Genomic DNA, 14,826 nt, shown 5'->3' on the forward strand with positions numbered 1-14,826 from the left:
AGAAAGATGCTCTCCTGCTGTCCTGTCCAGCTTTTATTGCTTGAATAATATATAAACTTGATGAAGATATTGTACATTTAGATGTGTCTTCACTTTTTTTATTTGCTGAAATAATTATATGTTTTGACTGCATGTTGTTGCAGTCAGTTTCTTGACTTCACTGTACTTGCACTGGAAGCAAAGGGAGGGGGGTTGAGGCAGTTAGTTTAATCTTAGACAACAAAAACAGCTCGGCAGATCTGGCGGCGTCTGTGTAGGGAGCGGGCGGAGTTGGCGTTTTGGGTCCATGTGACTCTTCTTCAGAGCTGGGGATGGGTGGAGGTGTGGTGAAGTGTGTGCTGTTGGTGGGGGTGGGGCAGATGGAACTGGGTGGAGGGCCAGTGGTGGAGGCAGGGAAGAGATTGTGGGGGATGTCGTGGACGGTGGGGGGTGTCGGAGGGTGGGGGGGGGGGGGGGTGTCAGGGGGGGCGGGGGTGTTGATGGTGGTGGTGCTAGCTACAGGAGATGCTGGTGGTGGCATTGGTGGTGGGGGGTTAGGATGGGTGGGTGGCCCTGGTGGGGCAGGGTGGGGTGGGGGGGTGGTGACGGTGTGGGTGAGGGGATCAGGGTGGGCTGGAGGGTGGGGATTGAACACTGAGTGCAAATAAATTTAAAAGGGTGGTAGTGGAAATGGGCGGGAGGGAATGTGTATGTATATAGAAAAAGGGGGGATCGGGGGGGTGAGGATAGAGGAGAGAGTTCATGGTCTGGGGTAGTTGAACTCAATGTTAAGGATGAAGGATGTGATTTCATTTTTGTAAGTTCAGTAGTCTAGTTAAAAGGTTGGTAAGGTAGCTGACTCAGCTGACTGTGCGACAGTTAACTGTCAATCACCTGAAGCCTGATTAGGCCCTGAAGCTTAACTAGTGTGAGTCATTTCAGCTCACCTCAGCTCTATTTAAGAAAGGGACTGTTAGAAGCACACGAGCAGGGGTGAGACACAGCCAGAGTGAATGTGGGTATTGGCAATTTCGCGCACAGTGGGAATTCGGTGCAGAAGGGAAGAGGTGCTCTTTGCACTTTTTCTTTGCTATCCAACTTCTTAAATCTTCAGAGAGTGGTCTTGCCCTGCGGCAGCAGTAGAGGCTACAAGGGAGAGAAATGACTGGTAAGTAGTGGGTAAGTGTCGGGTAAGTATTTACTACTTTTATCGCTTATAGTTTAAGGTCTTTTTGTGGTTTATAGTTTGTATATTCTGTAGTAACAAGGATCAGGAAAGAAGGGCCCTAGAGTAATTGATTTAAAAGGTTTAATTTAAAGGGATAAGTTATGGCAGGAGAGCTCAAAGCTGTGGTGTGCTCCTCGTGCTCCATGTGGGAAGCCGGGAACATTTCCAGTGCTTGGGACCAGCATGTGTGCAGGAAGTGTCCAGCTGCAGCTCCTGGAAGCTCAGGTTTCAGAGCTGGAACGGCGGTTGGGGACACTGTGGAGCATCTGCGAGTCTGAGAGCATCGTGGATAGCACATTTAGAGAGGTGGTCACACCGCAGCTGAAGGGACTTGAGGAAGGAAGGGAATGGGTGACCACCAGGCAGTCCAAGAGAAACAGGCAGGTAGTTCAGGAGTCCCCTGGGGTCCCGCTCACAAATCGGTATTCCATTTTGGAGGCTGATGAGGGTGCTGGTTCCTCCAGGGAGTGCAGACAGAACCAAGCTTCTGGCACCACAAGCAGCCTGTCTTTACAGGAGGGGAGGAAGAGAGGAAGAGCAATAGTAAAAGTGGATTCTATAGTCAGGGGAACAGATAGGCGCTACTGTGGCCGTCAACGTGACTCCAGGATGGTGTGTTGCCTCCCTGGTGCCAGGGTCTGGGAGGTCACTGAACGATTGCAGGGTATCCTGAAGGGGGAGGGTGATAAGGCAGAGGTCATGGTACATGTTGGTACCAATGACATAGGTAAAAAGAGGAATGAGGTCTTGCATCAAGAATTCAGGGAGATAGGCAGTAGACTAAAAAGCAAGACCCCTCGGGATGTAATCTCTGGATTACTCCCAGTGCCACGTGCTAGCGAGCATAGAAATAGGAGAATAGCGCAGAAGAATACGTGGCTTAAGAGTTGGTGCAGGAGGGAGGGTTTTAGATTCCTGGATCACTGGGACCGTTTCTGGGGAAGGTGGGGCCTGTATAAGCAGGACGGTCTACATCTGAACCACAGCAGGACTAACATCCTTGCGGGCGGGTTTGCTAGTGCTGTTGGGAGGAGTTTAAACTAATTCAGTAGGGGGAGGGGACACAATGTTAGCAGAATAGGGACACATCATAATACAGTAAAACAATCAAGTCAGAGGGAGGACAGCTGCATTAAGTTTCAAGGGAGTAAGGCAAGGCTGGATGTCCTCTACTTTAATGCCAGGAGTATTACAGGTAAAACGGATAAGTTGAGGGTGAGGATTGACACGTGGAATTGTTATATAGTAGCCATCACGGAGATGTGGTTGAGGGAGGGGCAGGATATGGTTGGATCTCTTCCCACCATATGTCCTTTATTTCCCAGATTTATCTTTGGGTACCTGCCTTGAGCTGTTACAATGCTGCCTTCTTGACCTGCGACCATGGGTTCTCCTGCCAGGCAATGAAGGCTGCTTGTTTTTGTTCTAGGAGGGCACATATTTCAGCATTGTTTTCATTAAACCAGTCCTGGTGACGATGAACCCGATGGTCTAGGCATAGGAGTCCAGTACAGTTGGCTTTATTTGATCCCGCTGTTCTGGAGTTGAATTGGATGTGTGCAAACCTTCCAGATTGGTCATGAGCTGCACTTGGAATTCCTCTCTTCGATCAGGCTGCTTTAGGGCTGAGATATTGATTTTCTCCTTCTTGGACTTTTGGATTTTGTGATGTTTAGGTAGATGTTCAAACAAGTCTATGATCTGCCCACCAGGCATCAGCCCCCTGCATGGACTGATCATACAGACATCACTTAGATCTTTGGCTCAAGCAATGACATAATTCAGGAGATGCTAGTGTTTTGATTGAGGATGCTTCCATGCAGTTTTGCATTTGCTAAGCTGTAGGTGAAATGCCATCAGTCTTTTATTTATAAAATTGAGGAGTTCTAGCAGTGTGTCCAAGATCCTATTCCGGATGGTGAAACCAACTTTGTGAATACGAGGGTTGCTGTTAGCCTTTCCTTTCCTGAGAAGGTGTATCCCCCTGCTTGTTCCTCCAGTTCTCCTTCCCCAGGAAGGTGGGCCTCCCCAAGAGTGGTGATATCAATTTGAAATCTTGATAGCTAATGTGATATGATTGCTGTTCTTCTTTCTGGGTGGTCAATCTTGAGATTATTCGTAAGTCTTCTAACATTCCAAGTTGCAAAATGTGAAGTTTTCTTTCTTTGACCACAAAGATGGTAATCCTCAGCCAGAAAGCCTATTTTTGGCCGCCTTTTCTAGCCCCCTCCCAAGTTGGGGTGAGCAGACGCTACCCTGAAATGGACTGCTCAGTCACAGATGTCCTAACACAGGGGTTCACTGACCTTCCTGTATCTGTCACCTGTGTGCAGATTCTTGACTAGCGACTCCCAGGTTCACAACCCTGACCCCATCACAAATTCCCCTTCGCCACAGGTCTTGGCAGATGGTAGAAGCCTGTGCATGATTTTGTTTAATGTGGGGACCTTGGGGCACAATCATTGTCTGCACGGGTTTGACAGGTTGGTGGTCAGATTTTGGCCATGTGTCAAACAACGATGACCAGGACTATCTTGACATGGCAGTCTTCTTCCACCTTCCCAGCAAGACCTTGACAGGCGTATCTCAATTCTTAATGAGCAGTTAATCAACCACAAAAGTACCCCAAATTCCTCACACATGAAGGAAGGGTTGGCCTTTGCAGTCCCAGTTTAGGAAGTATTTTCAAACAGTAGAATGACCGCGAGACTCAAAATTTAGAAGGTAGTTCAGCACAGACTACTCGAGCAATTCAAGCTCTTTACCTATTCAAGTTACACTGCAGTGAGCTCAAAGCTGAAGCAGTACAAAGCAGTTTACTCCAGATGATATTACACTGATGCTAATCGTTTGGCTTCAGACTAACTCACGTACATCTTTTGACTCTATAGTCCAACCTGCTTTGTAGCCAAACAATGTGTAGCAGGCATAACACATGTAACATTTCCATTAAAATGCAGACACACAAACTCACACACACCCACAGATGTGGGGACAAAAAGTCCCAATAAGTTCCATAAAGTATGTGATGATTGGATGTGTGACTAGCTGCTTAAAACCACAGGAATTACAATAAAATAAATGTTTACCCAATAGCTCTTATTCCATTAAGTGCAGGCTGTCCTAACACAAATATATGTAATCTCTGGTACAGGCGGCAGTAAAGTATTTCTTTAGTGGCTAGTCAGCTGAAATGACATTGACAGACAGTTTTGTGATAGCAGTGTGTCCATTTGGTTCACCATTAAAAATAGAAGTGACTCCTACACAAATCATTCTACATTAAGAAAGGTTTTAAATGATTGAATCCATAATGTGTGATAAAGTAACATTTGCACCACACAAGTGCCAGACAACGACCATCAATAAGAGTGCATTTAAGCATATTCCCTTTACGTTTAATGGCATTACATTCGCTAAATTCCCCCACCATCAACATCCTGAGATTACCATTGACTAGAAACTTAAGGACCAGCTATATAAATACTGTGGCTACAACAGCAGGTCAGAGGCTGAGAATTCTGTGATGAGTAATTCACCCCCTGACTCTCCCAATCCCCTCCTCCATCTTTCAGGCACGAGTCAGGAATATTATGGAATATTCTCTACTTGTCTGATGAGTGCAGCTGTAACAACTCTAAAGAAACTCAACACCATACAGGACAAAGCAGTCTGGTTTATCGACACTTCACCACTGTCTTAAACATTCACTCCCTCTACTGCCATTATACAGTGGCAACAGTGTATGCCTTCTACAAGATGCATTGCAGCAACTCACCAAAGTTCTTTTGGTAGCAGCTTTGATAGCTGTGACTGCTACCATCTAAAAGAACAACAGCAGCAGATGCGTAGGAACACCACAACCTGCAAGTTCCCTCCCAAGCCACACACCATCCTGACTTGGAAATATGTTGCCATTCCTTCACTGTCACTGAATCAAAAACCTGGAAGTCCCTTCCGGGCAGCATTGCGGGTGTACTTACACCACATAGACTGCAATGGTTCAAGAAGGCGGCTCACTGCCATCTTTGCAAGAGCAGTTAGGGATAGGCAACAAATGCTGGCCTTGCCAGCGATGTTCACATCTCAGGAATTAATAATTGGGGAAAAAAATGAACATCATTTCCATTCTGAGTTGAGTTTTGTCTTTTCAACCTTGCGAAACCAAGATCAGATGTGGCTTTACAAATACACATATTCTGGAACTTCAAAACTAAACCTGCCACCATTCCCTACCACAATATGTCAATGAACTTCTTGAGCTAGGCAAGTTTTTCCACAATTCAACAGATTTTTATGATTATAATCCAATGTTTTAAATTACTGTAAAACTGTTTCAGCCCACACTGTTAAAATTACTGGATGTCTCTGGAGCCATCTTTACAGAAGGACTCTCATATTGTACATTCTCACATGAACAACTGACATACCTGATTGGAACTGTGAGGTCTGAATTTTTTAACTTTAAGATCTCAGTTTTCTAATTTGCCTAATTGCCTAATTGCCAGTCAGAAAACTCTGCCGCACGCTGGATGCTGCTTTCTCCCACAGCTGTAACAAAGCGATTAAAAGAATAGTGTTAGAATATGGACAATAGCTTTAGACCATTTCACATGAAGAATTTCAGCGTTAGGCTGATCATTTTATAGCTTTCCTTTATGAAGTTAGAGATCCCTGGAGTGATTCATTTTAATTTTTGGTGCAGGTTATGTTCTGACAACATAAGGACAGAAGTGAGTTTATGGAGAGTGCCATCCAACCAGCACTGATTTTCTAATATCTGCGTTATAAATATTTATTATTTCACTCTATATCCTGCAGAACAGGAATAGGTTTAAAAATCACATACCAGTAGCACTTCAAAAATGAGAGTTTTTTTATCTGCAACAGCATTAGAAATGTACAAGTAAAATATTGCAAACGTTGGAAATCTGAAATAAAAGCAGAAAATGCTGGAAATACTCAACAGGTCAGACAGCATCCATGGAGAGAGAAACAAAATTAACATGTCAGGTCTGTGATCTTTCATCAGAGCATGATGAAAGGTCATTGACCTGAAATGTTGGGCCAAATCTTCCCCTCTGCTTCTTCCCGACTTCTTGATACCAAACCCGTCACCTCCACCCACTCCCACAGAATTTTCATCTCTGAGAGTTATGGGTGGGCAAGGTCTGGGTCTACTTTGTCCCTAGTCAGGCCCAAGGCAGTGACAGAGGTGGGCTTGTGCTGAGGTGGGCTGGCCACAAGTTCCACCTCAGTTCTCTATCTGGCCACTTAGCTCTCACCTCTCACCCCTCCCTCAAAACCCCATGGCCCCATGAAAGATAGATAATCCTTTTATAACTGAATAAATTTGTGTGATTGACAGTTTTCTCAGTACCCTGGCCAACTGTGTGAACAATACCCTGCGTTTTGTGTTCAGACCATCAACAGCTTTGAAATTCATCCAAGATTCATAAAGCTGTCAACAAACCATTAGAACTCAATATAATGGGCGCTTTTGAAATTGAAGGACCAGATGACTAGGGTTTTTTCTAAACCAGAACAGATGGCCGGTCATTCAAAGGAGTCTAGGAACAGAAGGAGAGTTTTGTTTAACTTTCTGCAGTCTTGAATTTTAATTCAGTGTTCAGATCATGACAGTTCCCTGCCACAATTTTCAATTGCTTTGAATGCAGAAAAGCATTTTTTGCAATGTGAAAAGTACTCTTATGCATCTCAACACATAAGCAATGCTGGTCAATGTAGTAGTCAACTTACCTTCTCACCACAGAGCCCTATGACCCATCACTGCTTAAATACAGATTTAACATATCAGACAGCGTTTAATAATGACAATTGAAGTTGTCGAGACCACTTAAACTTACCTGTCAGAATATTCCCAATTTCTCAGCAGCATTTTCCAAGGTTCATGAACTGACTTACCTAGTAGGGTCCCAGAGACTTCCAACTCCCTCGACTCATGACAAAAATATTGTGGGGCATGAATTTAAATTTCCCTTAGGAATTCATAATAATGACCCTGACATTACAGGATGCGTGTGTAGGTTCGTGACCCAACATTTTTCCCAAACAGGGGATGATGGCGTGGGTCAGGAATGGAGGGGGAGTTTTGAAATTGAGGCCGCATGGGGCATGTGCAGGATGGAAAAACCCAGCCCATTAATTCTGTTTCTCTCTCCACAGGTGCTGCCTGACCTGCTGAATATTTCTAGCATTGTCTGTTTTTATTTACTATTAGAAACATGTTTGTGAAGATGTGCTATACTTGTATTTCTAGTAAAATTGAGAAGAATTAAGTTTTACATTGGGAAGCTTGACAAATTCCTTTATGATGATACTAAACAGCAATTTAAGGAATTCTTACCTCCATGTTGTACTAGTATTGGCCTCCCAAGATGATATTTTTCTTATGTAATATTTACTAAATCCAAATAAATGTACTATATTTTAAAATTTATTTTGGGATGCTGCTGTTCCATTCCCTTTAGTGTTATAACACTGACAACAAGGATACAACTGGAATTGCTCAACTCTATTAATGTGACATCATCAATATGCAGCTTCTCCACAACAAAATTATACGCTATCCAGATGTGATGCTCATCTCCATCACATAGATTTCAAGTTTTATACAAATGGTGTACAATCAAGAAAAGACACACCAAAGGAACCTATAGCAACTCGCCAAGACTCTTTCGACAGCACCTTCCAAACCTTTGACCTCTACCACTTAGTAAAACAAATTGGTGGGGACTTGCAGGTGCATGGGAACACTGCCATCTGTAAGTTTCCGCCAACTCATGCACCCTCCTATCTTGGAACTATATTGCTGCTCCTTCACTATCACTGGGGCAAAATCTTGGAATTCCCCCCCTTACAGCACTGTGAGTGCACCTAACCACATGGACAGTAGTGGCTTAAGAAGGCAGCACATCATCACCTTCTCAAAGGCAATTAGCAATGGGTAATAAATGCTGGCCTTGCCAGCAATGCTCACACCCCATGAAGAACTAAAAAAAATCATGACCATTTAATTCCCATTCCAATTCAACAACTCCATCAACTTATTTTAATTATCTATCTACACTGTAGTGCAGGGACAAAAATTCACAAGAGATAGAATAGAGATTCCATTTATGATCCAAAACACAACTTGCACAAGATACAGATGATTGCATATTATGGGCTTGTCTACAGCTGTCTCATGACTCTTTGTCCAATATTCCTATTTTTAGCTGGAGTAATGTTAGATGTCAGGAGAAAAAAAAACAGGTAGCTCTGCTTGCTAGTCTAGCTCTGTTCCAAGAATTACTAACCCTCTAAAAAAGGAATAAGTTAGCAAAATGTGAGAATAAAGTCAGTTTTTGTTCATTGTCAGTTGTTAAATCCATTAGTGAAGCATTTGAAGTTGAAAACTATAGGCGTATTTATATCATGCAGGTTACTCATGAAGGATAACAGATCAAGAAAGATATTGGGGGTAAATACTGATTCCTTATTAATGGTTTTTAAGTAGGAATGAGGTAGCTATGGGGAAAAATAGGGTTTTAGGCTGTACAGGTTACATCATTGAGTATAAAATCAAAAGCACGATACCTGTAGTATAAGAGTCTGGCATAGAAAGGGTTAACGTGGGACTGAGTACAGTACTGCCCACACTGTGATATAAAGGAACACATTACCTGAGTCTAGAGGGCAGTCTTGTAATGGACAGAGACGTGTGTAGAAGCAAGAATAGAGACAGCTCCCAGCTTAGACCTCATACTGTGTATATGTAATTAGTTACCAGTAGTTAATAAACACCTACTGTTAAACTATACCAGACTCAGAATCTCTTCACGCCACCTACCAATATGCACACAACATCTTACAACATGGTAGAAGTGAAGGAGTGAAAAGTAAAGAGCAGCATTCTGAGCTGACTGAAAGCACCCAAAGTGAAGACACAGATGAGCCAAAATTTTGGGTCGGTGAGCGGGGGCGGGGCCCGCTCACCAACACATAAAATGAGGCGTGGTGACATCGGGCGTGCGTGCCGACATCACCGTGCGTCATTCAGATCTTCAGTTCGGTGTGCATGCACCGGAGTCGGCAGCGCGCCTGCCGAATTGTCAAAGGCCTATTAAGGCCATTTAAATATCAGTTAAAGGAATTAATGGAGCTGCCCATTCAATCTTAAGGTTGGCAGGCAGGCGAAGAGCCCTGGCGGCCTTTGCATTTATCATGAAACTTCATCCACGGGGCAGGATGAGGCTTCATGAAGTGTTTATAAATTGAATAAAAGCTTTTATTGAAGTCCATTGACGTGTCCCAGCTCATGTGACACTGTCATGAGGGGACATGTCATCTTTTTTTCTTTATTAAAATTTTTAAAAATCAAACTAATCTCCGAGGCAGCTCCGTGCCTCAGGGAGATTTCTGCGAGCGCAGGCCCCGACTCAGTCTACTCCTCCTGCCCGCTTAGCGTTCCTGGGTGCGCGTCAGGTTGGGCAGGCCTTAATTGGCCTGCTCCCGTCCAAGCCCCCCGATGGGGAGAAAATTCTCTGCATGGAGGTCACCAGAGAAAAACTCCAAAGCAAGATTAGAAACAGAAGGCAGAAATAAAACCCATGCTACAGCAGGAGACTCTATTAAATCCCATGGAAGTCTAGCTTCAATATCCAGAGAGTGAGCTTAGAAAAAAATTAATTCTTGGCCAGAATGAGTTCAAAAAGCTTTTAAATCACCAAGAGTCAAATTGGCATTTTAAGAAGCACCACGAACTGTCCGAGTCCCGAGTAGGCATCTGACTACGTGGCTGAGCTCACCCCGAACAGAAAAAGGTAAATTAAATATTTTTAAATTGGCATTTTATACCCCAGAAAAAGCCATGAATTGACTGTTTCACAAACTGAAATAGATACTGTGGGGAAGACTCAGAAAGGTCGATCCAGTGAGTCACTGCTGAAAATTAAAATCAAAGGAATTGTGAACACCATTACTGCGGGAGCCCACTAACAGCAGAAAGCATGGGAAACCTCATTGAGAAGAAGCATACAGTATCTTGGATTTCCTTACATCATTTGAAGCTATACACAATTTTAATTTTAAATGACCATGGATCAAAAATCTACCTTCCCAGATCAGTTTGGACTCATCAAAGGCCCAGACCAGTCACAAATTTGCAGACATTAGAGAAAGAGATTCTTCAGGTAAATGATTCGTTCAGGCCTGGAAAAAAAGACAGAAGCTGAACAGGTTAACATACTGCTTTATTTGGTAGGTCCATTGGCTGATGATATAATAGCAAGGCAAGGAATCCATGAATCCTCAGCAAAATTTGAAGAAGTTTTAAAATCATTTGACACCTGTTTTAATTTGAACAGTAAAAAGCTCCTTGAAAGAGCAAAGTTTAACAAGCATATCCAACAGCCAGGAGAACCTATTGACTCTTTCATAAATGAGCTGTACAGAATGGCTAAAGGCTGTGACTACAGTGACCTGAAATCAGAGCCAATCAGGGACAGAATTCTATCAGAGTGGTGGATGACGCACACGCAGACATGCTTCAAGCTAAGGAAAATTTGACATTCAAATTGTCCGACAATCCAAAATCTTTTTACAGCATAGATCCATCTTAAGGGACGAAATCAAGCCATGGTACAGAAAATCTCCCACTGTCCAGCTAGTAAAATAGCAATAGCAGGGACACTTGAGGCCACTGGCTACAATCAACATTCACACAACTCTATGGGCCTGGACGAAACCAACGTCCGGTTATAGGCATGATTGTGGAACAATTAAGGCATGGTAGCAAACAAATCTTTGAAGTCATGTACATTGTCCATAACCAGCCTTTTTCTCTTCTGAGCAGAGATGCCTGTGTTGCCCTGAATCTTCTTAAAACAGCAGAAGATGTAAAAGCAACCTCTGTTGTTAACTATAGAGAACTGCAAGTTCCCGAGAGCCCCAGAAGAAAAGATACTTTCGACTGGAACTTCAGCTCTGAATCGTCTTCACTCTTTGTAGAGCCGGTTTGTCCATTTTCTTTGCAGGTGCCAGAAACTCCTCATTGGTCAGACCAGCCAACTACTCAAGTGGTTACCATGATGCCTTGACTGGAAGACAACCAAGAGATGAGCCAGCAGCAAGAACAGTCTCAACCTCCGGCTCTGACATCTGTTGGTAAGATACCTCAAAACATGACAATACAATGCTGCAACCTCCAGCCAGTACAACTGTTTAACCAGAAGATGCTGGAACAGAGCAGCAGCCATCAACCTACTGCAGCACATCTCAGCAAGGTGAGGAAGCAAACTAATGAGAACACTGTTGCACAGAAAACTAAACTGCAAGATGAGCCTGTTGATAAGCCACACCCACACAATAGGAAGAGTCATCATCCATCCCAATGTGCATCACAGTCAACCGCATGTAGGAGGATAAACAGAATCAGCATTGTAGATGAGCTGCGAGTTCGTCCTCCCTGTAAAGAATGGGATAAACCAATGGCCATTTATAACACCGGATGGGGAGTTGAGAAGGAGCAGTTCAACCCAAAGAATGCAAAAAAGGAGTTAAGATCAATCAACCAAACGCTAGAACAACCACATCCAAAACAACCTCCTATTCATCAAGGTTTGACAAGTACAATGGAGTCTACCACTCCTCCAACTGTTTTAAAGACAAGATCTGGAAGAGTTATAAAACCTCCAGACCACTTGAACCTGTAAGCACAGGTTGCGGAATTTTATGACAGTGGGAATTTACAGCCTGGTCGAAATCAATGGAGTTCAGAATGGCTCATTGCATTTTATGGTGCCATAAATTTCTGGCCAGAGACATGATAGGGGGGTGCAGGGGGAAGAAGGGGTAGTAGAAGTAATGTAGATATGTTGGGTAAACAGGAATGCATTGTAAATATGTTGGATAAAGACTTGGGGGCAGGTATGGTATAAGGGCCTGGCACTGAAATTGTTAACGTGGGACTGAGTACAGTACCACCCATGCTGTGATGTAAGGAAACACATGGCCCAAGTCTGGAGGGCAGTCTTGTGCTGGACAGAGATGTGTGTAGAGGCAAACATGGAGATAGCTCCTACCTTAGACCTTATACTGTATATATTTACATAGTTACTTGTTGTTAATAAACACTTAATGTTAAACAAATACCAGACTCAGAACCTCTTCATGAGATCTACTGAACGAAACACATCATCCTACAACAGTATCTAGGCTACAGAAAATATTATATGGGAATTGCTGTCCAAATCCCCCATGATCTTGGCTCTTCATATCTCTGTGACCTAATCCAGCCCTACAACCAATGTTCCCTTTAAAATTTATTTGTTGTCTGTGGCAGTATGCTGTCATTTAATTTCTTTTTTTGCATGGCCTATTGGAAATGTCACCTAACCCTCCAAGACCTTTGTGCTCCACCAATTCTGGCCTCTTGTATATTCCCAATTTCTACTGCCCCATCATTGATAGTCATGCCTTCAGCTGTTTAGTCTCAAGTTCTGGAATTCTCTCCTTTCACCCTCTCTTTCCTAATAAGACCCTCATTTAAAATCTACCTCTACAGAAAAATTTTTGGTCAGCTGTCCTAATATCTCTTTATGTGGCTTGGTGTAAATTTTTGTTTGACAATGCTCCTCTGAGGCACCTAAGGATGTTTTACTATGTTAAAGGCACTGTATAAATGCAAGTTATTGTTGATCTTGGTACTGTCACACTGGGGAATATTATGTTGTTTTGATGTCCGCACATAATGAAGGTTGTCAATGCTGTAGGAAAAAGTGCAGAGGAGGATGAAGAAAAGTATATCCAGTCTAGGAGCTCTATGCTCTGCATATTATTTGTCACATGCATGTTTTATTAAACATTCATGGCTTACTATTATGCTTGAAACATATTCCATTCTGCAGCCAGGTTGAGATAGTGCTGACTCTTTCAGAACTATATTACACCACTTGAAGTCTGCGTTGTGTGGCTGGTAATTGCCGTCCCCCACCAAAAATCTACTGTGTGAGAGTTTGGTGAGCTGAGGGAAGCTTAAATACCTTTCTAAAAATCTAATATTGTTTGTATTTTACATTTCACTACAAGGACTGTTTAACTGCAAGTACTGTTTAAATTCAAAGTATCATCCAGAGGCCTATGTAGGGAGATAGAAGCTATCCACTGGCAGCAGCTGAAATAGTTAATTAAAGAAACTAGGTTGGACTAGTTTTGCTGTACCTGGGCTCAGCTGGTTCCTTTGTTTAGAGCATATAAATCTAGACATTCTCAGCAAGATCTGTACTGAGTGTGCAACCCCAATGGAGCGAGAAAGTTTGGTGAGCTGAGAGAGTTCAGTGAGGAGGGGAGGAAGATGATCCTTTGCCTTTTCTAACTTTTTCACCATGTAGGAACTGGTTCTTGCTCTACTACAGGGGAATAAGCTAGCTGTTTGGTGAGTATCTGGTAAGTGGTCAAAGTCTTTTCTATTCCTAAGGTTTAAAATAGGACAGGAATTTGTGATAAGATTAATAAATATATAAAAGAAAATAAATAATTGAATAAAATAATTAAGTAATTAATTAAAGCACATAGGTATGGCAGGACAGGTGCTGTGTCATGGCTGCAGCATGTGGGAACCCCTGGATGCCAGTGTCATCTAGGGCAAGCACGTCTGTAGTAAGTGCCTGCGGCTTGAGGAGCTTCAGCTCAGAGTCATTGAGCTGGAGGCCGAGCTGCAGACACTGTGACACTTCAGGGAGGGGGAGAGTTACCCGGACGCTTTGTACCAGGAGGCCGTCACAGACCTTAGGATAGGGTCTTCTGATTTGGAAGATGGTTAGGAACAGGAGGGTGTGACTGTAGCTGGGGTAGGTAAGGGGACCCAGAGGGCAGGAGTTCAGAAGTGTCAGCCTCTGCAATTGTCCAACAGGTTTGAGGTTCTTTCAGCTTGTTTGGATGAGGGTGGGGGCTGCAGGGTGGATGAGCTGACTGACCATTGCGCTATGGTACAGAAAGCTATTCAAGTGAGAGGAGCACAAAGGAATGTAGTGGCAGTAGAGGACAGTATTGTGAGGGGGGTTGACAGTGTTCTCTGGAGCAAGGAGAGAGAGTCCAGACGGCTATGTTTCCTGCCCGGTGCCAGGGTTCGGGACATTTATTCAGGGATGGAGAGGAACTTGCAGTGGGAGGCAGAAGATCCAGTGGTTGTGGTCCATAAGGTACCAATGACATAGGCAGGATGAGGAAGGAGGCTCAGCATAGTCAGTATGACAAGCTTGGCACCAAATGAAGAAACAGAACTTCAGAGATAATAATTTCTGGATTATTATCTGAGCCATGTGCAAACTGACATTTAATAAGATTAGAGAAATGAATGCGTGGCTCAAAGACTGGTGTGGGAGGAGTGGGTTCTGGTTTGTGAGGCACTGGCACCAGTACTGGGGAAAGTGGGATCTGTACTGTTGGGATGGTCTACACTTGAACCATGTTGGAGCTGGTGTCCTCCTGAGCCACGTAACTAGGGAAGTAGAAAGGGTTTTAAACTGAATAGTGGGGGCAAGGGATCAAATTTGGGAGATGTGGTAAACCAAAGAGGTAAGAGAGAAAGGTACTAATATGGGAAATGATAAACAGAC

Source organism: Cetorhinus maximus, chromosome 19 (assembly GCF_964194155.1).
Source record: "Cetorhinus maximus chromosome 19, sCetMax3.hap1.1, whole genome shotgun sequence".
NCBI lineage: Eukaryota > Metazoa > Chordata > Chondrichthyes > Lamniformes > Cetorhinidae > Cetorhinus > Cetorhinus maximus.